The sequence below is a fragment of the Lutra lutra genome, chromosome 2, assembly GCF_902655055.1.
Source record: "Lutra lutra chromosome 2, mLutLut1.2, whole genome shotgun sequence".
In the NCBI taxonomy this organism is placed as follows: Eukaryota; Metazoa; Chordata; class Mammalia; order Carnivora; family Mustelidae; genus Lutra; species Lutra lutra.
The window spans coordinates 28900598-28924934 of NC_062279.1; the positions used below are offsets into that span (position 1 = coordinate 28900598).

At 38.1% G+C, this 24337-nt stretch overlaps 1 protein-coding gene and 1 non-coding gene across 4 annotated transcripts in view; both read right to left on the bottom strand.

The window, feature by feature from the left end:
* Positions 1-17062, bottom strand: part of TEX15 (testis expressed 15, meiosis and synapsis associated) — an 88073-nt gene extending 71011 nt beyond the window's left edge. Inside the window, exons 1-2 of one of the 3 annotated variants that reach the window (XM_047716782.1) lie at positions 16952-17062; positions 4507-4582 (exon numbers count right to left, since the gene is read on the bottom strand). The gene's annotated coding sequence lies outside the window, so the exon portion shown is untranslated. Of the gene's footprint in view, positions 1-4506; positions 4583-15945; positions 16188-16316; positions 16499-16951 lie in introns of those variants that run through there. The other 2 variants (XM_047716798.1, XM_047716792.1) reach the window with 2 other exon arrangements.
* A 5875-nt stretch (positions 17063-22937) lies between these two features.
* TRNAQ-CUG (transfer RNA glutamine (anticodon CUG)) lies at positions 22938-23009 on the bottom strand. Its single transcript has one exon. It is a non-coding gene; the product is annotated as a tRNA-Gln (tRNA).
* Positions 23010-24337: the final 1328 nt, after the last annotated feature.

Consider the following 24337-nt stretch of genomic DNA (forward strand, 5'->3'; position numbering starts at 1 on the left):
AGGGGGCGGTTAAAGGGTGTGTCCGCAACACTAACACAGTGGCCAGTATTGCTTTCTGGTAATGAAGAGTTTTCAAGTGGAAATGAAGCATTACACTGAGGAGACCAAGAGCAGAAAGGTCCAGACCCATGCAAAGGAATGGGGTGGTGACAGAAAACTGGAAGGGGTTATTCCTTCTGATGCCATAATAAACAAATAGAACACTCAGAGGGAAAATATGAATACTGGAGAATTTTCAAAGCTCTCCAATAGATGAGGCTGAAGTAACATAAAGAGCAAGGTCATAATCAAAGAGATAGTGATCTGTGTCATGGGAAGAAAAAAAGCTCATACCAAAAAAAAAAACATACAGCATAATGAACCCCCCCAAAAAACATACAGCATAATGAACCCCTAACTACACACAGAGTTCAATAAATGTCTGTTAAATGGGGTGGGGGGTACTGAAGAGGTAAAGTTAAACAATACATTGTTTTTCATGGACTAGAAGCTTATAACCCCTTGAAGGAACAGAGAATGCCCCCAAATTGCTGTCAGTAAAATCTATTAAGTAATTCTTTTGTTTCACTTACAGAATGTTGTTAACTTTGTCTATCAATTTGGGTAGCAGCATCTGGCTGAGCATCAGATTTCTTCTCATTTCAGATTCAACATCTATGTAGCCTTATTTGCAACACATATCCCATTAGATAAATTTATAAGTATCCAGAAGTTTATATGTCAACACTTCGTGAACACATAATTTATTTTTTATTGTTTTATTTTATGTTTTGAGAGAAAGAAAGAGCAGGCATGAGTTGGGGGTTGGGAGACAGGGAGAGAGAGAATCCCAAGCAGGCTCCACAATCATCGTGGAGCCTTATGTAGGGCTTGATCCCACAACTCCAAGATGATGACCTGAGCCTAAACCAAGAGTTGGATACCCCACTGACTGAGCCACCCAGGTGCTCCTACACTTCATGAACACATACATTTAAAGAAAGTTCAATTTCATCACTGTAGTGACTCAGGAAATTCTATCTTTAACTGTTTTTCAAGTTCTTGAGGTTTGGCTTAGCAGGAGAGAAGGATGTTGGGAATGCCTAAACACAGAAAAATGATGATCACAAGTTGCTTTTTTTTTAAAAAAACCACCCCTCAGGAGCACCTTAGTGGGTAGAACACGCAGCTCTTGATCTCAGGGTAGTGAGTTTGAGCCCAGTGTTGGGTGTAGAGATTGCTTATGTAAAACAAACAAAGAAACAAAAAAAAACCCTGCCCCTTAGTCTTACACACAAAAGGTAGAAATTCTTAAATAAAAGATGTTTCTAGAGCATCTCCATCTTCTTCATATAAGATTAATGGAAAACTTAAAGGAAGCTGGAGTAGTTTTATTATACTTTAAATTTTATTTAAGATGGACATCAAGACTATCTTATTTCTTTTCTGGTCATCTTGTTTATTCTGCCACAGCCAAATTTCAGAATCTTTCAGAAAGAGTACCATGTGAATATCAGCAAATCCTTTTGGAAAAGTTGAGTCATCTGTTGAGTCCTACCTTCCCTTGGGGCCATTACTATGAATCAGACACAAGGTTTTATAGTAACTACACAGTAATTCCAGTAGCTACTTGGACTCACTACAGCAAATAATGAGGAAGATTAAAAAAAAGAAAGAAAAGAAAAAAGCCAACATAATTCCCAAGAGAATAGCTCTACTCTGTTGATACTTGTTTTAATGAGATGTAGAAGATTTAAACAAGTAGAACCTGTGTGCTTCTGAAAACCAGTGCCCATATCGAACACTTCTCTAGAAAGATATGCTGTATCAAAAGAAAAATGTCATACATTAGAATGAACTATTTAGCTAAACTTCCAGAGATTTACAGTAAAATTATACCAATTTGGACTACTAGGGAAGAATAAAATCTTACTACCTGGGGGGTGAATGTAATAAATGTATTATGAAATGTTGACAAAAAAAAAATCCAAGACTTATAAAATAAAACTAAGAAAAGCTCTAGACCATTTCCTCACACCACACACAAAAATAAACTCAAAATGGATGAAGGACCTCAATGTGAGAAAGGAATCCATCAAAATCCTTGAGGAGAACACAGGAAGCAACCTCTTTGACCTCAGCTGCAGCAACTTCTTCCTAGGAACATCACCAAAGGCAAGGGAAGCAAGGGCAAAAAGGAACTATTGGGACTTCATCAAGATCCAAAGTTTTTGTATAGCAAAGGAAATAATCAATAAAACCAAAAGACAATTGACAGAATGGGAGAAGACATTTGCAAACGACATATCAGATAAAGGGCTAGTATCCAAAATCTATAAAGAGCTTAGCAAACTCAACACGCAAAGAACAAATAATCCAATCAAGAAAGAGGCAGAGGACATAAACAGACATTTCTGTAAAGAAGACATCCAGATAGCCAAGACACATGAAAAAGTGCTCCACATCACTCGGCATCAGGGAAATACAAATCAAAACCACAATGAGATACCACCTCACACCAGTAAGAATGGCTAAAATTAACAAGTCAGGAAATGACAGATGCTAGTGAGGATGCAGAGAAAGGGGAACCCTCCTACACTGTTGGTGGGAATGCAAGCTGGTGCAACCACTCTGGAAAACAGCATGGAGGTTCCTCAAAAAGTTTAAAATAAGAGCTATCTTACGACCTAGCAATTGCTAGGTATTTACCCTATAGATACAAACGTAGTGATCCGAAGGGGCAAGTGCCCCTGAATGTTTATAGCAGCAATATCCACAATAGCCAAACTATGGGAAGAACCTAGATGTCCATCAACAAATGAATGGATAAAGAAGATGTGGTATATATACACAATGGAACACTATGCAGCCATCAAAAGAAATGAAATCTTGCCATTTGCGATGACATGGATGGAACTAGAGGGTATTATGCTTAGCGAAATAAATCAGAGAAAGACAACTATCATATGATCTCCCTGATATGAGGAAGTGGAGATGCAACGTGGGGGGTTTGGGGGGTAGGAAAAGAATAAATGAAACAAGATGGGATTGGGAGGGAGACAAAACATAAGAGACTCTTACTGTCACAAAACAAACTGAGGGTGACCGGGAGAGGAGGGTAGGGAGAGAGTGGTGGGGTTTGGACATTGGGGAGAGTATGTGCTATGGTGAGTGCTGTGAAGTGTGTAAACCTGGCGATTCACAGACCTGTACCCCTGGGGCTAATAATAAAATAATAAAAACTAAGAAAAGCTCTCAGATTTCTTTTGAAGACTTTGCCACGATTGAACAAGCAATTTTTTCCCCAAATGCAAAAAAGTCGGGAACTGATCACAGCAATTAGTTAAAACATTCACAGAAAAACACCTTAAATTCTCAGGCCCAGTTACAAGTAGCTGAGGCTCACCTGGCTACAGTTAAAACTCCTGCGACTTAACAATCAAACTTCTCACTTTCCTATCAAATTGTCTTTATGAAATCAGCTTGAAAAAGAATGTTTTTGAAGTATTTATGATATAATAAAGCAAGCACTCTATATAAGAAATCAGCAGACACAGTTTCTTGTCCTGATTCTGTCACTCACTAAATGTGTGCTCCTAATGTTACTCTTCTCATCTATGTTTCAGTAAGACCTAAAGCTGTATTGTAAACTATAAAATGTTTTGCTTCCCCCTATACCTATCCCTCTTTCTACCGCTTTCAGGTTCTATTTGTTTATATTCTTTCTGTGGTTCCACATAGAGGCCTATGCAAGAAATAGTATCCTGTATGCAAGTTGATGTCATAAAAGTTTGACAGCTTCACAAGTCAAAGAGCCTTACTAGAAAACTTATTTCCTTAGAGTACTTCTGTCTATGATAATGACACTTTTATTTTTTAAATGTCAACAGTTAATCTAATTTCCATCCTCTGAGATGGTTTTTTTTTTTTAGAATCAAGCAAATATAATTTAAAACCCATCTGATTAACAGGTGGGTGACCAAATGTAACAATTCCATTTTTTGGGTAGTTTTATGGTTTTATTAACACAAATATGACATGCACACAATACCACTTTTGATTAAAAATAGAGCAATGCAAAAAATCTGGCTTTAAAATAACTAAGTTTCTTATTGTTTAAGTACTAGTTCAAAGGTAATTCCAAACCTCAAATAACACAAATGTTCTAAGCAGTATCTACATATTGGCTTGACTTTCCAATTTAGTTATTCAAAAATTGAATACTTATGCTAAATTAAGGTCAATTTTGTATGGGTCAATATTCTCCACTGGACTATAATTTACCCATCTTTTGATCTCCAGCACCAGAGATCCTCATAAAATAAGTACCCAATAAATATTTACTGCAAAAGATACTTTAAAAGTATTCCTCCAATGCGTGAAAAAAAATACATATTTTTCACATACTTTTTTATTGCCCAATTATTTATAAGTCAGTTACAAAGTAAATTATCGATAGTGGGTTGAAAAAAAGTCAAAACAGTATTGGAAGTAACAGCAGTAGCAAAATCATTATTTGATACTTACCACTCCTCAATGGTATCTACCATCATACAGTTATGATCAGGATTCAGTCTATACATGAAAAATGACAAAGGAATACCTACAAAAAAAGAAAAAGGAAGACATGAAGAGAATTATGGTCAGAAGCTCCCTCCAGAATAAGCACTTTATTGTCCCCTTCATTTTTTTTCTCCCGATTTCTGCTTTCCTTTTAGTCCTGTTTCATTTGAGGGGAGAAAGGAGTCTGTTTGCCACAAATCTCAGTGCCTTCTCTATCACACCGTTGCACTTTTTCTCCTTCTCTCTCTTCTTTTCTCCACCGCTCATTCTCTATCTCAAATAAATAAAATCTTTAAACATAATTTAAAATGCTACACATTCTTTAAGAAGAAGTATTTTTTAATTAGTGAAACATCCGACAAAACTTTGGACTGACTCCAAATTCTAGAGTTTTTCTTTTCTCCAAGTTAAGCATTCAAGAAGATAAAAAATATATTATCTTTTAAATATTTTATTTACTTAAGAAAGAGAGAGACAGAGAGCGCAAATGCACAAGTGGGAGGGCAGAGGGAGAAGCAGACTCCCCATTTAGTAGGGAGCCTGATGCAGGGCTCGATTCCACAACTCTGAGATGATGACCTGAGCCGAAGGCAGACACTTAACCAATTGAACCACCTAGGTGCCCTGAAAAAGGTATTTAAAATAGTCATAGTAGATTTACTTTTGAAAAGAAAATGTTACTACTACCCATTTTAAAACTCTGCAAAAACAAAAGAACATGTTACCCTTTACTGTTCTGCCTATGTTTTAGTCAAGTGCCTAAGAGACCCAAAGAAATAAAAGCAGAGAATATAAAGAAACAATCAGGAGTAAGTATAATCAAAGTAATAAAGAAAAGAGACTGATACATGAAAATAAAATGCCAAATAATTTGGAAACTAAAAATTCTTTTTTAAAAAATATTTTATTTATTTATTTGACAAGAAAGCATGAACACAAACAAGGGGAGCAGTAGGCAGAGGGAGAGGGAGAAGCAGGCGTTCAGAGCAGAGCATGTGACTTGGGGCTCGATCCCAGGACCCTGGAATCGACCTAAGCCAAAGGAAGATGCTTATTCCCCTGAGCTACCCAGGCACTTTAGAAACTAAAAATTCTGAGAAATTAATAGTGATGGTCTATCCAGATAAACATATCAATAATAGCATGAAATATTCAGTAATAATTACATGGATAATATGTACATTTGGAAATTGATGATTAGTGGCATATCCATGTCTACTGTAATTGTAGTAAATTAAAAGATATTTTTAAAGTCAGTATATTAATAATAATCTGAAGCAAACTTGCAAATTAACACAACCAGAGTGTATAAAAAATATGTATAAGGAAGTAACAGTTATCAATACTCTTAATTCGATCATGAAAGTTGCTCAAGAAAAGATAATAACACAAAACACTTGCACAGAGCTGTTCCAGACTTTCTGAAATGACAAACAGTGGCAAACCCCTGAATATAGGGGGAAATGCTGGCTATGGGAACACTGAAATTATAGAGCAACACCAACTACAGTTTTAACAAAGAAGGTACGGATTTGGTAAGCCTTTCCATAAATTCATGTGAGACATTCCATTAAAAGAAAAAAACCTGTCTTTTATACCTTTCTCTACAAGAACCTATTGAGTACAGTAATTCTGAATTTAATCTGCAGAGGGATGTACGTGTTTGTATGGGTATGGTTGAAAATATGCAAGTAAAGTTTCTATTAAATATGAAACTTCTAGGGGCACCTGGGTGGCTCAGTGGGTTAAGCCTCTGCCTTCAGCTCGGGTCATGATCTCAGGGTCCTGGGATCGAGCCCCACATTGGGCTCTCTGCTCAGCGGGGAGCTTGCTTCCCCCTCTGTCTCTGTCTGCCTCTCTGCCTACTTGTGACCTCTCTCTCTCTCTCTGTCAAAAAATAAATAAATAAATAAATAAATAAATAAATATGAAAAATTCTATATCCACTGACAAATTTTTCAGATTTTCTTCTTTAGAACTACCCATTTAGCCAGGGAAAAAAAAGACTTATAAAAGAGTTGGGGGGAAAGTCTCAGTTTCACTTCTTTTTAATCTATTTCAGGAGATGCTAAGAATGGGTGCACGTGTAAGAATCAAAGTGACAAGGAGTCAAATCTACAAAGCTGTTGAGTTGTGAGAAAAAACCCACAAGAAATATCATTTTCCCCATTCTTTCTGAACTTGTATTAAAGTACAGAAAATACAGAAACAGATCAGCTTCAGAGGATAAACAAGCAACAAGTGTTTGGGTATAAAATTATACTGGAAATTAAGTATGCTTGCTATGAGTTTGTCAAATTAACACTTACTAAGTGCAGCATGGGATGTTGGAATAGTGAGCCAAGGTTCAACAGACCACAAGAGGACAGGACCTGGAGATAGCACCAGACATGCCTAAAGGGACCTCAGGGGAAGACCAAGGCAGAGTGCAAACAGAAAGGCAAGACTTGAGCACATGCCTTTATTAGGGTCTGTGGGTGGAATGTTTCGTGGTCTCTGGCCCAAGCTGGATTCATCAACTCAAACCAAAAAAACAAAGAGTTTTGCTAAACTACACTGGGGGCTTATTAAGTGTGCTTAAGGGAAAAGCAATGGGAGACAGGAGAGATGCTACTGATCAGAAGGGCTGCTGGGGAAGTCATTTCAGAAACTTCCATATGCTTGTGACTCTGAGGGCTAGTATCTATGGCATGCATTTGCATGAGGGGGCCAGGGTCAGTTTAAGGCCACCAAAAGCTGCCTGGCCAAACAAAATGATTGCTGAGGCAGCAATACCATGGAGTAGCTTAGTTAAAATCAACAAAGCTTGAGATGAAAAGAAGCAGAGAAGCAGAGAAATGATCAGTGTAGCAAACTTTAGGTAAAGAATCTATTCCTCTCGAATTCTATTATTTAGGTGGCTGAGTTTTGAATCAGTTTTTAAAGAAGTCTGAAAAAAGTTCTGTGTTGAAAAAGATTTTAACAGATACCTCTAAAAAATATTATTCAGTAAGTTTGTTACCCAGTTATATATTATACTTTCCAGTTATAGATCACTGTCTGCACAAGCACCAGGAACTAACATTCACATTCAGGAAATTACCAGAGGCAGTGTTTCTCAAATTGTGGTCCCTAGACAGCAGCATCCATATCACTTGGGAACTTGTTGACTATGCAAATCTGGCGAATCAGAAACTCTATGGGTACCTGGGTGGCTTAGTTGGTTAAGTGTCTGCCTTCAGCTCAGGTCATGATCTCAAGGTCCTGGGATGGAGCCCGGGATTGGGCTCCTGGCCCAGGGTGGAGTCTGCTCGACCCTCTCCCTATGCCCCTCCCCTGCTCATTCTCATTCTCTCTCTCTCTCTCAAATAAAATCTTAAAAAAAAAAAAAGAAAAAGAAACTGTAGGAATTAGGCCCAGTAATCTGTGATCTGATAAATTCTGAAGCAAGCTAGGTTTGAGATCTACTGGTAGATAAGAGGAAAGTATGCAATCAGCTACATAAGAACTGTTTTTTTCTCTTCTTTTTCATTTTTAGTATTACCAATCTCTTTCAAACAGTGCCACTATTAGGAGAAAGAAGTGTTCTTAACTGGTAGCCATTTTCAGTCTTAATGCTCCTGCAAAGGAAGAAGTCAAGAGAAATGAAAGAAGGAACGTGGTTTTCCTTTTTTAGGCTCGGAAAGAAGGCAGGCAACCGATTCATTTAATAAGTTTTCATCAAGCAGCTATGCTGTTCCGGGTACTCACCAAAAAGGAAAGATAAGGAAGTAAAAAGAACTCCAATAATTTTAATTTGGGTACCACTCAACATAATTAACCCAATGTAATTAACAACGTAACTGCCTATTCCTGGTGTGCATATAAACAATAATACCACATAAGCCATAAGTAGTAATTGTATGTACACTGAAGCAATGGACTAGCAAAGCAAAAAAATATGGTCCCATTCTTGATGATCTAGGATTAGTGGTTCTCAAACTTTGACATGTATCAGAATCACCTGGAGAGCTTATTAAAACACAGATTACTGGGTCCCACCTCCAGAATTTCTAATTCAGTATGTCTGAACTGAGGCCAAAGAATTTTTTTTCTAATAAATTCCCAGGTGATGCTGATGATCCAGGGACCATACTCTGATAACCACCAATCCAGATAATCAGGCATCATAAAATTTGGGGCTGGGAACTCCAGGAAAGAAAGATCTAAGAATTACCAGTTCATTTCTCAAGCTCTTTTCATGTACATTTGTTGCTGAGATTTTGCCTGTTGTTTTGAAAGCAAAAAGAATAGGGAACAGATGAGATATCTTTTAAACTACATGGTTTAACTATTTTATCACAATCCATGTTCACTTGTCTGTTGCCTCAGCCAACCTCTAACAAGGAGGGGTTTCCTAAACTAGAAGCAAAAGCTAGTACTCAGACCCTTCCATGATTTTGCTGTAACTAAGAACTTCTGAATTTTGTTTTAATGTCCTATACTATATGAATGGATTTCTCTAAAAATTTGGGGAAGATTCTCCCTTCAGGTCAAGGAGGATCCTTATCTATTTAATTACACATGGTCAAATGAGTGTAAAGTTAAAAGTAGTTTATATGCTTTAAAAGACTATCCCAAAGGGCATAGTGGGTTAAGCCTCTGCCTTCGGCTCAGGTCATGGTCTCAGGGTCCTGGGATCAAGCCCCGCATCAGGCTCTCTGCTCGTCGGGGAGCCTGCTTCCTCCTCTCTCTCTCTCTCTCTGCCTGCTGCTCTGCCTACTTGGGATCACTCTCTCTGTCAAATAAATAAATAAAATATAAAAAAAAAGAATTGCTCATATAGTAAATTGCATTTAAAAGTAAATTAAAAAAAAAAAAAAAAGACTATCCCAAGAGTCTAGTCTATGGGAAAGAATACTTCTAGTCCAGCTGCTTTCCATCAGGGGAATAATTAAAGTTAAGGGGCCCCCAAGGGTTAGGACTCCCCTGGTTTCTTTCCCTTTGGAGTCTAGGAGCTTTGGAAAAATAGATCAGGTTCCACAAAGAGGCCAGGGTCATCCTAGCCACACAGAAAGGTAAGAAAATCTTAAGTCTTACTAACTCAATCCTCCAGCCCTAGCTCTTCTTTCAACCTTCTCAAGTGCCCAAATTCTGACTGGCTTAAGCAAAACAGAATCACTCTACCACAAAGTAAACTAGCAAAGGATCATTTGCATCCTATCATACAACATGGAAGAAAACCTGGATTACCTACCCTTCTCCTATGTATCAACCTCTTCTATAATTTATAGATGAACACAATGAAAGGTTAATTCTTACTACTTATTGAGCCCAATTATTAAATACAAAGAATGCCTTCCTCCAAGTTAATGTACTGAAAACTACTGAAAAGCAAATGAGATATCAAGAAAGTCACCACCTTGCCAGCCTAAAGCCACTTCTATCCTCCCTATGCAGATATAAACAGAGACAATTGCCTGGAAATGAGATGTATTGCCACAAGGGTGTAAAATATGGATATTAATTATGCTACCAGGCTGTGAAAAATGAAGAGTAGATCAATCAACTGAACTCCAAACTGAGCATATTCTCTGTGTAGAAGAAAATTACATATAAAAGGAGTTAGGGAATTGTAAAAGCAAAAGCATAAGGTTAGTACCTAATCTATTACCACTATGAGACTTCTAAAAAGACGTTAGGGAAATACAAAGGAATAATCAGAGGATTAAAGATAATGACATATAATTTTCAAGGGAATTAAACACATGAAATCTTGAAGGAGAAAGAATAATAATAAAGCTCCTTATTTAATCCTTGTAAAAAAATTATCACTTATTTTCTCCAACAACAAAGTAATCTCTAAAATCGGTCTTATCTAAGAACCCACAATATTCATTCTTATTAATGTATACATGTAATACAAGAAACATTGATAAATTTCTAACTAGGACTAACCAACACTGAATCAACTTTTCCTCTTGCACTGGATTGTTTTCTAATTAAAAACCAAGAGTATTCCTCAGATTGCCCTTTAACTTCAATGAATGGTGCACTGAATCATTCTTGCTATTCAAGGTGTTCATTTTAAAATATCTCTCTTTGTTGGTCCAAAGAATTCAACAGCAATTTCCTTTCTACACAACTTGTATAGAAAATGTAGCCACCAATCATTACTCACCTATTCCGGGTCTGCTGAACCTAAAAAAAGGCATGGCTGAGGCCAGAAAGTTAAAGTAAAATAATTTTTTAAAGATAACTATTTAATATTGGATCATGTATATCTGTAATGGAGTCATACCCAGCACTAATATGCAGTTATAATCCTAAATAAATTTATCTAATTGTATATCCTTCTAATAAAAGAATCAGGGTGTTCCTTTAAAAATTACTTTTTTCATATTTACGTTAAATTTGAGAAGATAACAACAATAATATCAAGAATGGACTTTAATATAATTTGTCTATTTCTAACATCATATTCATTTTAAGATTCTACCTGACAAGCAGACTTCTCAAAAATTCCATAGAAGCAGTTTAATAATGCAATGTCTAATGGGCACCTGGGTTGTTCAGTGGGTTAAGCATCTGACTCTTGAAATCTGCTCAGGTCATGATCTCAGGGTCTTGAGATTGAGCCCTGCTTCAGGAGCTCCGCCTACACTACACACTGGGCACAGAGCCTGCTTAGGATACTGTCTCCCTCTGCACACCTCTCCCCCCCAGCCCACTCTCTTTCTCATTCTGCCTCCCTCTCTTAAAAAAAGATACTGAAATAAACCTGGTGGGGATTATACCAAGTAGACTGGAGACTTCAAAGAAACTTGTAGGCAAGTATTATCGAGTCTCTAGAAGCAAACTAACTAGAATATCATTGATTATAGCACCCTAAGCAGAGAAATGAACTTAGATCATTTTTCTTGGCTTTTCTTATGCTAGTCTTCTGTTAGACTAAAATTTTAGTACCACTTTTCAGTAGTCCATAAACATAAGGTGAACAAAACAGAACAATTTGCCATTAGCTTTGTTTTCAGACTCAGAAAATTTTCAGTTATTAATTTTCAAAAAAAATTAAAGCATAAGTGGTTCAGATAAACTGTTTTTAAAAGAAAATTATTTGACTCGTTCATGCCACAGATCAGAGATAATTTTTTTTAAAGATTTTATTTATTTATTTGACAGAGAGAGAGAGAGATCACAAGTAGGCAGAGAGGCAGGCAGAGAGAGAAGGGGGAAGCAGGCTCCCCGCCAAGCAGGGAACCCGATGAGGGGCTCGATCCCAGGACCCTGGGATCATGACCTGAGCCAAAGGCAGAGGCTTAACCCACTGAGCCACCCAGGCGCCCCCAGAGATAAATATTTTTAATGGCAGTTTGGTAAAGCCAAATCACCTAGTTCCAAATCCTGTTCTGCCCCTTTTTTTAATGGGCAACTCCAGACCAGTTAGTTACCTAATCTCTCTATGCTTCGGTTTCTTCGTATATTAAACTTTGGAAAATTAACAAGTATCTACTCAAGTTAATTCAGTTAATTAACTCTCCTGCTGTATGATGAACTAAATTAATATGTACAATACATACAACACTAACTTACAGAACACGGTGCTACTAAGTGTTGGCCACTATTATTCGTGTATGTTTAATTACATAGAGAGAGATAACTTTTAAATTCTTATAGTTTGGGGCAACTGGGTGGCTCAGTGGGTTAAATTCTTATAGTTTAATGTTAATCATCTAACATTCATCTTCTTTTTTTCAAATAGTTATTTTATTGACCTGTGAAACCCTATTCTCTCTTTAGCTTTAAGAGGGAACAAAAATATATAAAGTGCATGTATTTGTATATACTAAATGCCTCAGATGAGCAGGCACATAATAAATCTGGAAAAACTACAATACTAAGTTTAGTTGATTGAAATGGGCTTGAAAGACATGCAAAAATAAAAGGTTAGGTTTTTGAGAGAGGAAGATGGATTTGTGGAACTTATCTTTAAAATTTGTCCTTTTGCTATTTGTTGAAGTTGCTTCCTATTCCTTGCCTTAAGATGTCATCATATGCAATGTACCCCACAGAATATACAAGATATATAAACCTGGAGGGAGTTCTGCTGGGCAGGGTGGGTCAGCTGGAGAGGGACAGTACTGTGTGGTTTCATACACATGTGAAAATTAGGAGACAGAACAGACAAGCAAATGGGTCAGGGGAGAGAGTGGCAGACCAAGAGACACTCTTGGGTGTGTAGAGGAATTTGGTGTGGAGGGGGGAATGGGTGATGGGGATTGTTGTGGGGGGCACTGGGTGTTGTGTGGAGTTGTTAATACTATGTTATACACCTGAAACTGGTGTTGCACTGTGTGTTAGTTAACTGGAATTTGAATAGAAACTTTAAAAAAGTGTTAATCCAAGGTCAAAGGGCTTACAGACTTTCCTGACCACTATTACAGTATGTAATTCTAACAAAGAATTTGTTGATTTTATAAAACCTCTGTCCCTTTTGGATTTGTTCTTTTATATTAATGGCACAGAACTGCAGCAATGCTCTCATCTATTTATATTACGAAATATTTGTTCCTATCTTTATGTATGATAATTCACTTTTTGCTCATAGTTCCTGTTAAGACCTGTCATTAAAATGCTTACATGAACTTGAAATGTCTCTAAAAGCTTTTACTTGTAAGCCGCAAAGTACAGAACACTGGCCTATCAGGGGCGCCTGGGTGGCTCAGTGGGTTAAGCCGCTGCCTTCGGCTCAGGTCATGATCCCAGGTCCTGGGTTCGAGCCCCACATCGGGCTTTCTGCTCAGCAGGGAGCCTGCTTCCTCCTCTCTCTCTGCCTGCCTCTCTGCTTACTTGTGATTTCTCTCTGTCAAATAAATAAATAAAATCTTTAAAAAAAAAAGAACACTGGCCTATCAAAAAAGAGGTTATAACAAGGTGTAACAACTGTGGACTAATGAAAGCAGCAAAGAATTGGCTTTTTTTTTTTTGGTATCCTGACAAGCTAGATACAACAGTGATTTTTCTCTATCACAATAATGTCCTCCAAATCCTCGATTTGAATTATAGTAGGTTAAAAAACTCGTCAGAAAAAATTAATATTTTTATATATCTAGGGTCTAATAAGCACTACCTGAACCATCCAATATGAAAATTATGTCTGTTAAGGATTTAATTGTTCACATATATCCACCGCCACACTAGTGAAAGCAGTAGCTGCAGCTTTGCCAAAGTCTCAGCTGCTGTAATTAGACACAGACTCTCAGAAGCACCTATCATTAATTTCAAAGAGCGTAATTAGAAAGGCTTTTTTGCATTATATGGATCATACATTCCAAGGATATAGAGTTGCTACGGGACTTCAGGGACCATCTTAATAGGCAAAAGTTCTCATTAAAGCAAACATCAAATTTATTCTATATATGAGTTTAAAATTTTTTGAAGTTTGCTCAGCTTACTATGCAACTTCACTTCACCTTGTAAAATAGAGCTATTCCTAAAAAGTCAATTTCTGACAATCTAAGTCTATACCTGGACTAATTTCATAAAACTGAAAGTATTACAAAGTAAAAACAAATCAGCCTAAGAATATCACTTATAAACAACAACAACAAATCAATGAATAAAACACTGGTATTCTGAAAATATTTGTTAAACAAAAAAAAGTTCCTTTCCGATAATAAAAACAAGTAACAAATATTAATTTTTAAAAAGGTAAGAGTTAAAGGAAAACTAATCCCAACTGTGCAACACATTCACAGTTTGCAGTTAATCAGATTCCAACACATCTAACAGCATAACACACAGGCGCTTCAATTCCCTAAATCCTTCGCGAAAGCAAAAATATTTAGAAATAAATGGGAGGAAAAACAGGAACACAGTAAAAGCAGACCAAAGTAACACATCTATCAAAAAACATAATTGCCGATTTTCTAAAATTAATCTTCAGGTATTGTGAAAATAATTTTTTTCTCTAATTTAAAAATTCTGCAATCCAGGTACAGTATATCATCCTTCAGAATAATAGAAAATAACTTTACAAAAGTGCCCTAGTAGGTGATGTACTGAGAGAAAAAGTGATCCTCAAGTTACTTGCAATTGAGTAAAGAACCATAATGATATATTTTATTAATAAAAATACTCTATATTTTGCTGGTTGTATAAAACATTTACAAAATTAAAAGATAAATGACATTTCACATTTTACTAGTTTCAGGTATACAACATAATGATTTCATATGTACATACTTCAAAATAACAAAACATTTTTAATGTATTTAACTATAAAAATATGACTGAAATGCATACTAAAATTAAAATTATCACTAGACACCAGAATTAAAATTTCAGAAAATGTAAATAAAAGTTATCATGCAGGGGCGCCTGGGTGGCTCAGCGGGTTAAAGCCTCTGCCTTCGGCTCAGGTCATGATCTCAGGGTCCTTGGATCGAGCCTCACATCAGGCTCTCTGCTCAGCAGGGAGCCTGCTTCCCTTCCTCTCTCTGCCTGCCTCTCTGCCTGCCTGTGATCTCTGTCTGTCAAATAAATAAATAAAATCTTAAAAAAAAAAAAAGTTATCATGCAGTTTTTCCTGCTGGTTAACAACTAACCTCTACAGAGAATTCCAATTTTCCCCTTGTCATATGATTTCTTAAATTTTTTAAAGTTTTAAGTAATCTCTGCATCCAACGTGGGGCTCAAATGCATGATCCTGAGATCAGTACTTGGATGCTTATCTGACTGAGCCAGTCAGGGAGCCCGAATTTTTCAATAAAATTTTAAGAAAATGCGCATGACTATTAAAGATGCTTAGGCATTGTCTCCAAAATTTTGACATCTTTTATATTAGGTTCAGATTTTGAAATATCTGGACAATAAGATTAAGGACAGTTTTGGTGTCTGCTTAAATTAGAAGCTTTTAAGAAAATGAGCAATGACAGAACATTGAAAATATCTATAAATAATGATTTCACTCCTTCAGTCCCCTTGGCCTCTAATGTTAAAATGTAACCTCCTTTCCAATAAACGACGTATTTTGAATGAAGCCTAAAACCTTTTTAGACTATCTAATAAATACAATTTACTACTTTTAAAACGTGAATTCACCCTTTTCTTAAAGCTTGTACCATTTCTATTCCCTCTACACACTTAACACATAATTGTCAAAAAGCAAATTCAAAAACTTAAATAAGCGGATTATAATTTTGTGTTACTTCCACTTTTTACTTCGAAATAGTCCCACATCCAGCTGTCACCCCCAAAGGCAAACAATGCACTTACGGTGTTGGGGTGCTTTACATTGCACTTGGACCCCACAATTTTTAAAACTTGAGGGGAACTGCGCCCTCTTTTAAAGCCCTGGAGTTACATATAACCTTCGACCTTTCCGCTTTCTGTAACGTTACTAAGCAGTAGTTTTCCCGGCCACCAGAGCGGCCCTGTACCTACCTCAAGCTGAGCATTCCAAATAAATTCAATCATCAGTGGAAATGATGGAAACTGCCTTAAGAGATCTGAGTAGGTATGGGCTTAGGTAGTGGCTCATACTCAACTACCTGACGGTCAGGAGACTTTTTCTGCACCCACACCACTGTGGGACCCGAAAAGTTTCAATCTGTTCAAAGAGGTGAACCAAGAAGTCAAGAACTATCAAGGCAAAGCAGCCTCGCAAAACTTCCACTCAGCCCTTACAACGGCCAAAGCGCCACGGACACGCGGCAGGCGCGTAGGTCCGCCCGCCCGCCAGCCCGGTCGGCAGTCGGGGGATGCTCACCTCGGGCTCACCCTGCACGCCCGCCTCCCGAGCCGCCCTCGCCTACCCGAGCGCCCCGACGTCCACCGGCTCCTGCAGCGAGACAGCGGGAGGCCGGCGCCGGCAGGCATCGTCCGAGCGCGGGCTCTGCTCCGCCGCGGCACGGCGCGCGGAGAGCCCGGGTGGCCCGGGCCGCTCAGCGCCTCGCGACGCCGCGAGAGCAGCAGTCACCGGGCGGCGTTCGGCTAGCCCCGCCGACACGCTAGTGAGTGGCTGGATCGAGCGCGCGTCCGAAGTTGCAGCCGGAGTGGGCGGCGCCCCCGACGAAGCCCGCCTCCGAGAGCAGCCCCGTCCCGCCCCCAGGGGAAGCGCCCCCGGGGGCGCCTGAACAAAAGCCCTGAAAGATGGCTAAGCGAACACTTGACGCGTCCGGCTCCGAGCTGAGGCACGCAGGATTCGCACTCCTCCCTTCGGTCTTCTGGAGACCGAGAATCAAGGGGACCGGAATCCTGGCCACGTCCAAGCTATAGAGTTCCTCCCCACCACTACGCTGAGTGTAGATATTACTTAAAAAAAGAAAGAAAGAAAAAAAATATTTTAGAAGAAAAATCCCTGAGCTTTGTGATCATTAACATTCTTTCCCTAATTCACCAAGAACCTTGCCTGCTTCTAAACCGCCCCGCCACCACATTCCCCACAAACCTTAGGCAACCTTGTTCGTCCAGTCAGTTACTCAAAATCTAAATCTTCACCGTGAAACAAAACTGCTCGCACCTCCTGCCTAGGAAACTTCAGGAACAAAGTCAGCAGGCACGTGCACTCATGCGCAGGCGCAGAGGCTTCTGGGCAGGGGAGGAGTAGGTAGCTTCTGCGCCTGCGCAGTGGGCGGAGCACGAGGTCTTTTCTGGGGAGTTCTGAAGAGCTGGGGACTGAGGGCTGCTGGGTAGGGATGGACTTCATAGACCAGTTCGATGTCCTACCGCGAAATGTGTGTTCAGTGTGTACTCAATCTGCACATAGTAGGCTCTCAACAAACATTTGTTGAATGACTACGTGAATGGAATATGCCTGTTACTGGCATTCTCTAGATTCAGATGGAAGCCTGGGTTTTCTTCCCTAAATTGAACAGAATGGGCCTTGCTTAAGGAAGCCTCCTGTCCTCTTCAGTTCTTATGAAGGGGCTATTCTGATATATTTTTAGTTGACTTTATAATTTAAAAAATTTTGGAAAGACTTTTTATGTTCCACAGGTCATAGCCAACTGTCTTAGCTAAGGCTTACTAAACTTATCAAAGCTAGCTAAACTTATCACAAGTTTAGGGGATCTAAAATAGCGAGATTTTTAAGACTCCTTTCATCCAGAAAATTCTTTTGTAACGTGGGTCTTACAGCCCTTTTCAAGAATTCCGTAGACTATAGAACCCAGGTACTCCAGTACAGTAACTTGGATTTAATTCCACAGTTGAACACCTGAAGCATCCTGCAGTATTTATGGGTAAAGATGTTGGGGCAACGAATCCGAATGATACAACTTCTCATTTTCCAATAGTCGCTTATTATAAGGCAAATTTTAAATGTACTTTTAAATTTTAAATGTAAAACCTGATTGTAGCATATCATGAGACAGATATTTTTAAAAAATCTGTAGACAGCAAAGTTTTTGTTCCTTCGTTTTAATTTGGATGAAAAGGGAACTTCAGGAATCTGTGAATACACTAAAGCAATATGAAAATGTTTAAATTCAATTTAGTGGGAAAAGGTTCTGTAATTTTTATCAGACTCTCAGATATGTGACTCTACCCAAAGTGGTGAGAACTGCTCTTTGATTATGTGCCTATGAAATGTATTTTTAAAAAAGATTTTATTTATTTATTTGACAGAGAGACAATGAGAAAGGGAACACAGCAGTGGAAAGGCAGAGGGAGAAGCAGTCTCTCTGCTGAGCAGGGAGTCTGATGCAGGGCTTGATCCCAGGACACCAGGATCACGACCTAAGCAGGTCAGATCATGACCTGACAGGTCAGTGTCTGAGGCAGACACTTAATGACTGAGCCACCTAGGTGCCCCTATAAAACGTATTTTAAAAAATTATTTAACAAAATATTATTGTTACTCTTAATCATTTCTTTTGAGGGGCACCTGGGTAGCTCAGTTTGTTAAACAATAGACTCTTGGTTTTGGCTCAGGTCATGATCTCAGGGTCATGAAATGGAGGGTCCCCCCCTCCCTGCACTTGCCTACAAAGTCTGCTAGAGATTCTCTATCCTTTTCCCTCCCGCTCTGCTACTCCCCCCTAACTCATGAACTCTCTCTATCAAGTAAATAATGAAAAAAATAAATACAATATTTTTTAAAAACTCATTTTGATATTAAGCAAAGTTCAAAATTGATCTATTTCTCATTTTCTCCTCCATTGACCCTTATCCTTCCTTTTCTTTTCTTTTTATTTTTTTTAAAGTAATCTCTACACACAGCAAGATACTTGAACTCAGGACCCTGAGATCAAGAGTAGCAAGCTCTACCAACTGAGCCAACTAGGTGCTCCTTTTATCCTTCCTTTTACACTTAAGTATTAGGGTGCCAGGAGCCCCTGGGTGGCTTAGTTGGACTCTTGAGCTCAGCTCAGGTCTTAATTTCAGGGTTGTGAGTTCTAGCCCTGCACTGGGCTCTGTGCTGGGCATGAGCCTACTTAAAAATAAAAAGAAAAGAAAAAAAATTAGGGTACATAGCAATTATACTCCTAGGAATTTGCACCCAAGGGACATGTATAAGAATTTCATACCAACACCATTCATAATAGCCAAATACTGGAAACAACCCAAATACCTATCAACAAAAATGGTGGTATACAACAGACACATGAAAAAGTATTCAACCTCACTTGGCATCAGAGAAATACAAATCAAAACCACAAAGAGATACCACTTCACAACAGTCAGAATGGCTAAAATTAATGTCAGGAAATGACAGATGTTGGCGAGGATGCAGAGAAAGGGGAGCCCTCCTACACTGTGGGTGGGAATGCAAGCTGGGGCAGCCACTCTGGAAAACAATAAGGAAGTTCCTCAAAAAGTTGAAAATAGAGCTACCCTATGACCCAGCAATTGCACTACTGGGTATTTACCCCAAAGAAACAAATGTAATGATCTGAAGGGGCATGTGCACCCGAAAGTTTGTAGCAGCAATCTTTACAATAGTCAAACTATGGAAAGAGCCTGGATTTCCATCAACAGAAGAATGGTTAAAGAAGGTGTGACACACACACACACACACACACACACACACACACACACAGTGGAATACTATGCAGCCATCAAAAAACCCCAAAATCTTGCCATTTGCAATGACGTGGGTAGAACTAGAGGGTACTGTGCTAAATGAAATAAGTCAATCAGAGAAAGACAATTATCATATGATCTCACTGATGTGAGGAATTTGAGAAAGAAGACAATCATAGGGGACAGGAGGGAAAAAAGAAACAAGATGAAACCAGAGAAGGAGACAAATCATAAGAGACTCTTAATCTCAGAAAACAAACTGAGGGTTGGTGGAGCAGGGAGGAGGGATGAAGTAGCTGGGTGATGGACACTGGGGAGGGTATGTGCTATGGGGAGTGCTGTGAATTGTATAAGACTGATGAATCACTGACCTGTACCCCTAGGGCAAATAATACATTATATGTTAATTTTTTAAAAGATTTTATTTATCTATTTGACAGATGGAGATCACAAGCAGGCAGAGAAGCAGGCACAGAGAGAAAGGAGGAAGCAGGCTCCCTGCTGAGCGGGGAACCCAATGCGGGGCTCCATCCCAGGACCCTGGGATCACAACCCAAGCCAAAGGCAGAGGCTCCAACCCACTGAGTCACCCAGGCGCCCATTATATGTTAATTTTTTAAAAAAGAAGAAAATTAACATAACCCATAATTATACCATATATTCTTCTGGACTATTTGCTCTGTATATAATTTTTTTTTTTCTCAAAGTAAAAAAACATGGTGGCATATTCATCTGCTGCCATTTTTAACAACAATGAAAACAACAAACTACTTACATGCAATGATATGGAAGAAATACACAACGGTGAGGGAAAGAGATCAGGCAGAAAAGAATACATATCGTGAGTTGCCATTTATATGCTGTTCAAAAATAGGCAAAACTAAGTGCATATTTAGGGATGCATACTTGCATGGTTAAAGTGTATAGAAAAGCAAAAAGTGATTTCCAAGAAAGTCAGTGTGTTGCAGGCTTATAGGTGATTTTTATTTTCATCTTTGTGTTTTTCTGTAACTTTAAAATTTCTTACAATGGACATACATCATCAGTAGGAAAAATAGATTTTTTTAAAATTGATGTATGTTGACATATATTAGTTTCAGATGTACAACATACTGATTTGACAATTAAATGTATTGTCAAAAGAAGTCATCATCTGTTCCCATACAAAGTTATTTCAATATTATTATTATTTTTTTAAAGATTTTATTTATCTATTTGACAGAGGGAGATCACAAGTAGGCAGAGAGGCAGGCAGAGAGAGGAGGAAGCAGGCTCCCTGCTGAGCAGAGAGCCCAATGAGGGGCTCCATCCCAGAGCCCTGGGATCATGACATGAGCTGAAGGCAGAGGCTTTAACCTACTGCCACCCAGGCACCCCTACTACAATATTATTGATTATATTTTCTATGCTGTACTTCTCATCATTGTGATTTATATTATAAGCAGAATTTTATACCTCTTAATCAACTTCAACTGTTTCACCTATCACCCTCTCCCCTCCCCTATGGCAACCACTAGTTTGCTCTCTGTATAGAAAAGTCAAAGGTAAAATGTGATAAAACTGAGCAAAAGAGCGGTCCCTGGGTGGCTCAGCTTATTGTCTTTCTTCCCCTCAGGTCATGATCCCAGGGTTCCCTGCTCAGTGGGAAACCAGCTTCTTCCTCTCCCTCTACTGTTCCCCCTGCTTGTGCTTTCTCTTGCTCTTTCTTCTGTCGGTAAATAAATAAATGAAATATTAAAAAAAAAAAAAACAACTGAGCAAAAGAATTATCTTGTGAGCAGCACTATATAACTACACCAAACTTATGACATCAGTATCTATTTCCTCTATTCTCATTTTTGTTTCCTTTTGAAATTCTGAAAAAAAAATCTACCATTTATTTTCCATTATCTAAAAAATTAATTTTTGTTTTATTCTTTATTATTTTCTTAGATATATTTCATTTTTTATTAACTTTTTGGTTTGGTTACTTTATTTTCATCTTTTTCATATTAAGAAATCATTTGTAAGACTATGAGTCTGCCTTTGAGGTCATACATTGGCATCATAGGGTGAGTTTTTATATTTAGTGTTTTCATTATTGTTATTTTCTAAAGAATTTGTATTTACATTTTTGGTTTCCTCTTTCTATGAAGAGTTATTTTGGAAAAGTCTTTTTAATTTCTAAGGAATTTAGATGTTGTATTTTCTGTTCTTATTTCCCAGTTTAATTACAATATAATCAGAAAATGTGATCTGTGCAATTTTGCTTTATTGGGGTTTTTTTGTAGCCTGAAATGTGTTGATATTTATAAAATTCCCATTGCTGTTTTCTGTGATGCATAAAATTTAACATACACACATTATATCTGTCTTACTACTCACATTATTCAGACTATTCAAATCTTTATTTTTTTCCCTACTTTTAATGTTTTGCCTTCTGACCTTTCCAAGAAATTAGAGAAACGTGCACTCAGAGAAATGTGTTTCTATTAATTTCTCCTCAGATTTATGGCTTTTTCCTTATATATGTAGAGCTATATTATTTAGTACATAAAGCTTTATGAAGATTTTATTTTTATGTATATTAGACCTTTTATCAATGTAGGATGAATCTATAATTTTTTAAGTTTTTTTTTCAGATTTTATTTATTTGAGAGAGAGAGTGAGCGAGAGAAAGCATGAGCAGAGGGGCAGAGGGAGAAGCAGACTCCCCATTGAGCAGGGAGTCTTGGGGCTGGATCCCAGGACCCTGGGATCATGACCTGAGCCAAAGGCAGATGCTAAACCTACTGAGCCACCCAGGTGTCCCATTTTTTAAAGTTTTTATTTTAATTCATTAATTAGCATACAGTGTTATGTTAGTTTCGATTGATATGGAGTGATTGAACACTCCATACAGCACCCATATAGCACCCGGTGCTCATCACAACTGCACTCCTTAATCCTCATCACCTATTTCACCCATCCCCTGACCTTCTTTATCAGATTTAATGTTTTTTTTTTTCCCTCCTTCGAATTCTCCTTTAACTGGTACTATTATTGCTACTCCTTTTTTCTTTTCTTTTCTTTTTTTTTAAAATAGATTTTATTTATTTATTTGACAGAGATAGAGATCACAAGTAGGCAGAGAGGCAGGCAGAGAGAGAGGGGGAAGCAGGCTCCCCGCTGAGCAGAGAACCTGATTCGGGGCTCGATACAGGACCCTGAGATCATGACCTGAGCCAAAGGCAGAGGCTTTAACCCACTGAACCACCCAGGCACCCCTGCTACTCCTTCTTTCTGTTTGAATTTGCATCCTATTTCTTGGCCCAACCTTTTACTATTCTGTGCCACTTGGTTTACCTGAATTTTTATAAACAATGTGTAATTAGATTTTATTCCTTTTTTAGATTTTATTTCATTTTATTTTTTTAAGTAATCTCTACATACACCTAGTGTGAGACTTGAACTCACACCCCGAGATCCAGAGTCCCATACTCTACCAACTAAGCCAGCCAGGCACCCCTGCTTTTTTATTTCTTTTTTTTAAATGAGGTGCAAACCCTTTCCAGGTATAACTGCTGAAACACATGAGAGTAGTTACATATGTCATGACTCTTTAGCTTCTATCAACTCAAAGCAAGGAAATTTTCTTACATAACCCATTTAACATTGTTATAGTACTATTATCTGACAATATAGTCTGTATTCAAAGTTCGTCATTCATTCCAGTAATGCTTAAATTTTTTTCTAATACAGGAGCCAATCTAAAACCACACATTCCATTTAGTTATCATGGCTCTTTAGTTTCCCTAAATGTAGAATGCTTTCTCAGCTTTCGTTTGTATTTCACGACTGACATTTTTGAGGAGCATAGTGGCCAGTTGTTTTGCAGTGTGTCCTAATTTGGGTTTGCTGTAATTAGAATAAGGTATTTAGTTTTAGCAGGAATGTAACATACCTGATGTTGGTCCTTCTCAGTCCATCACATCAGGAAGAATGTTATGTTCAATTGTCCTATGACTGGTGATTTTAACTTTGATCACTCATTTAGGATGGTTTCCACCAGATCTCTTCACTATAAAGTTACTTATTTCCTTACAATTAATATCATTTGAGACTGTATATACCTTAAGACTGTATACATTTCCTATTCCCCATCAAACTTTCACTTGGTAATTTTGGTATCCATTGATTTTTTTTTTTTCCGGTCTGAATCAATTTTTACTGTGATGATCACAAAATGATTATTTTTCTAACTCTGCCATTCCTTCCACTTGGCACCTAATTCAATTTCTGATTCTACCTGCTTCCTTTTTATCACAGTCTATTGATTTATAATCTCATCATTCATCCCTGGGCTTATCTACATTTTCTGAGTTTTCCAAGTACAAAGATGTTTTTTAAAATTATGTGTTTCTTCAGGGCGCCTGGGTGGCTTAGTGGGTTAGAGCCTCTGCTTTCGGCTCAGGTCATGATCCCAGGGTCCTGGGATCGAGCCCCGCATCGGGCTCTCTGCTCGGCAGGGAGCCTGCTTCCTCCTCTCTCTCTCTGCCTGCCTCTCTGCCTACTTGTGATCTCTGTCTGTCAAATGAAATGAATAAAATCTTTAAAAAAAAATTATGTGTTTCTTCTATTAGTTCTTCTTTCTTTTTTTAAGGATTTTATATTTAAGTAATCTCTATGCCCAGCGTGGGACTCAAACTTACAACCCTGAAATCAACAGTCAAATGCTCTACCAACTGAACCAGCCAGGTGCCCCTTAGTTTTTCTTTCAGATGTATACACTTCCTTTGAATCTAAAACATTAATTTTTCCTCCTCCTTTTATACTGCAGGATCTGGGTTCC